The 3,568-nt window shown below is 43.1% G+C and overlaps 1 long non-coding RNA gene across 1 annotated transcript; it reads right to left on the bottom strand.

Annotated features, from left to right (window-relative positions):
* Window positions 1-256: 256 nt before the first annotated feature.
* Window positions 257-2,289, bottom strand: LOC125541024. Its single transcript, XR_007297427.1, has 4 exons — window positions 2,058-2,289; window positions 1,630-1,676; window positions 1,471-1,547; window positions 257-313 (listed from the first exon to the last, which is right to left on the bottom strand). It is a non-coding gene; the product is annotated as an uncharacterized LOC125541024 (long non-coding RNA).
* Window positions 2,290-3,568: the final 1,279 nt, after the last annotated feature.

Genomic DNA, 3,568 nt, shown 5'->3' with positions numbered 1-3,568 from the left:
CTGTACTACTTTGAACGAATCATCTCTATCAGATCCGTCGAGCAGAAATCATATAAGGAAATCAAGTGTAACAAGGATGAGGTAAACAAGCCACATCAACACATTAGAGAATACTAGAAACTTACTATCTCTTGAGTTGTCCCCTCCACTTGGAGTGGACTACGATCTGGTTGCTGAGCTTCTTCCTGGTTGTGCCCTTGTAGAGAGGGTCATGGTAGGCATGGCCACGGACATGGCCATTAGCTGCACCCATGACCCCTCAACGCTCTCACCGCCTGGAGAGGAGGTGCCTTCCATACGGGCTCCTTCGGGTCTGAGAGAGCAAGAGCGAGGTGAGGGTTAGTAAACATCAAGGATGTTGTTGTTCTTGGTCAAGCTAAGTAAAAAATCAAGGGCATAACAGATTCAAGTAAAAAAAATTAACATGTGTACATCTTGCGCAAACTATCATCATTTATAAAAAAATACAAAAAATATGCAAACAACTGTACAATGGTTAAGTGCTCATACTTATATCATATCAAGCAATGGCATTTAGCAATAGTGAGGATCAACTACACTATTGACATATCATGAATACTTAATCCTCAAGATGCAGAACGCTTATTTACAGTAGTTTGGGTTTTAAAAATTTTCATCTTGAAGCATCACACTAGCAAATGATAAGAAAGACCACAGGAAACAACACTACCCTGATCAAGTATACTACAAGCATAAAAAAAGTCAAACAAGCTCATTGCGCATTTTCTTTCAGCGTGAGACACAATAAGCATAAGTAACCACTAGGAAAATAAATTGCTATCTACAGGCCCTATTATCAGCAACAAGAACATTAGGCGATGAAGAATATAATTCCAATGCAATTTGTTAGCCAAACACACCCTGCCACCCCAACCATCTGACGATCCAATAAAATGTCTAGGAAATTCTATTGAGTGGCATCGGTCACGATTTCTATCTGGTGTGCTAGTAAATATGGATGACGGATGAACATGAAACATATCAAGAAAACAGTACATCAAGGCATCAACCTAATTTCCGTAAGCAAATTAACTCAATTTAAAGAGCTAGATGGCAGCTAAAAACTAACTCCCAATCTATAAGGTTCAGTTCAATAGAGTTGGGGCAGACCAACTGTATAATACTGTATCAAGGAAGCCACCTAATTTTAGTAAGAAAATTAAATGAATTGAAAGAGATAAATCTTATTTTCTACTTGGCTCCCCACACTCTACTCCACTGCGGAGGCACCAAAACTAATTTGCAATCAACTCCGAATAGTAAGTAGAGTATATTTTAGAAATATGGAAATAGACTAACCTATTTAATCACAACAAGGTGGCATGCATAGAAATATGGAAATAAACTAACCTATAAAATACGAATCAACAAGAGCATCTTGCCAGGCATGTGGCAGACCACACTATCTACCACGAGCACGAGCAGAGCCCAATCAGATCGGATCCTTACTTAGTGCACATCTTGCAGTCCCCCTGGCTGCACGTCGGTCACTCCTTCGCCGACACTCTCAACAATTCTATCAGCAGCTATGGAAGCAAACTTATCAGTGCACAGTTATCTTTAGCTATGGATGATAATACCTGAAATCACACAAATTTGTGGGCTTACCCAGCAGCCTTGTCACCGAGAATGCAAGGAAAGAGGCCCTCGGGATCCTGCATAGCAAAAGAAATCCTTTCATGACACGAACACAAATTCTAGTAAATCTCTACAGCATGAAGTAGGCTTTCAGATTTGGACAAACATTTTCTACTGTACATCCTGTCAATTCACTCTACACCCAACCCGACACTATGAGGAACAACTCGTACAAAGCTACATGGAAGTCAATTAATCCCGAATTACTCAGTCTCATCGCAACCATTGACACAGTGGAATAACACTGACGATAGGGAAAATCCAAGGATAAGTTGCTGGGGTTGGGGGAGGTGGTGACTAGCAGCAGTGCCAGCGCTGGCTACAGGCCCTGGGCAACCGCGGCCATTGAAACCTAGATTCGAGGAAGCGCAGGGCGAGGAGGATGGGGGGTGAAAGACCTTGCCGCTCCAGGTGTAGTAGATGGTGTGGCAGAGCACAGTGGAGAGGACCTTGACGCAGACTCGCCGGCCAGCGGCGGCGCCACCTACACGTCCTCGACCACCAGCGACTTGTTCGCCTCGTACGCCACCTCCGTTGCACGCAAACCGAACCCCAGCTCAGAGGCGGCGGAAGGGCGAGGAGGGGGCGCCAGGTCAGCCTTGAGGCACCGCGGCCTCCGGGGAAGACGAGGCCGCCATCGTCGCCGCGCAAGCAGCCAGCCGTGAGGGCAGTCGGCAGGCGCCGCGGTGGGCGCTGCTGCGGGATGCGTCGCGGAAGGAGGCCGGGGACGGGGAGGTGGTGATGGCGTCCACCCTGTTGCGCTTCTGCTGCTTGGACATGTAGGACGGCAGCCTCAGGAAGGAGGCGGCGAACACCAGCGCCGGTGCGCTCGATCTGCTGCGGGAGGGCAAAGGGGAGTGACTGGGAGGGGGGAGGAGGGGCGGCAACAGGGCGAGGTGAGGGGGAGAGAGATCCGGATTGGGTTGCTAGGGTTTGGGTTGGGTGGCTGAGATATGTTGAAGCTGGGCTCAAAATAATGAATGTTGAATGTTGGTTTTCATTCTACATTTTTCTTTTAAATACTTGTTTAACATTTTTTTCAAATGCTTGCTTTAACATTTTCTAAATACAAGATTGACATTGTTCACACACATTGTATATTTTCTGTATACATTTTTCTTATACACGAGACACAATTTTTTATACACAATTAACAATTTCAAGTGCTTGGTTAGAACTTTTTGAATACATAGTCAACATTTTTATATACAACATTTAAATGTTTTTTAAATACAAGATTAATATTTTTTTATTTACACATTTTAACATTTTCAAATGCTTGATTTACATTTTTATATAATTGTTTAACATTTTTTAAATGCTCGATTAACATTTTTAAATACATGATGAACTTTTTCCACACACATTGTATATTTTTTGTACATATGTAAGATTTTCAAATGCTTGGTTAACATTTTTTCAAACGTTTTATGTGAAATTTGTTTTTCAATATATATATAGAATAATTGGAAGTATAAATAATAAACGAAAGTAAAAACAGAATGAACGAACAAAAAACAGACCAAAAAACAAGCCGCGGCCCAGTAGTTGGCCCACTCGGCGGACGAAAAATATAAAAGAAAAAAGGTGCCCTTGTCCCACCAAGGTCCAAGCCCACTCGACACTACCCATTAAATAGGTTACGGGCGAGAATGTACCAGTGTCTTTGTTACGGTGTGGTGGTTTGTCTCCTTAGGCGAACTCGACTAGTAGCTAGTTCGAATCACGTACTGTGGTTTCTTTTTTGCTTTATTCACCTTTGTGGGACGGGTCCTTTTTTTCTTTGAGAGTGGCGTTTTGGTGCGGTGGCCTTTCTTTTTTGCTTTATTCACCTTTGTGGGATGGGTCCTTTTTTTTCTTTGAGAGTAGCGTTTTGGATCTTAGATGTAGATACACCTATTATGAAATA

This window comes from Triticum urartu, chromosome 2, assembly GCF_003073215.2.
Source record: "Triticum urartu cultivar G1812 chromosome 2, Tu2.1, whole genome shotgun sequence".
NCBI classification, from domain to species: Eukaryota; Viridiplantae; Streptophyta; class Magnoliopsida; order Poales; family Poaceae; genus Triticum; species Triticum urartu.
Note: the sequence above shows the minus strand (reverse complement) of the source record. Positions and strands in the feature narration are given on the sequence as shown.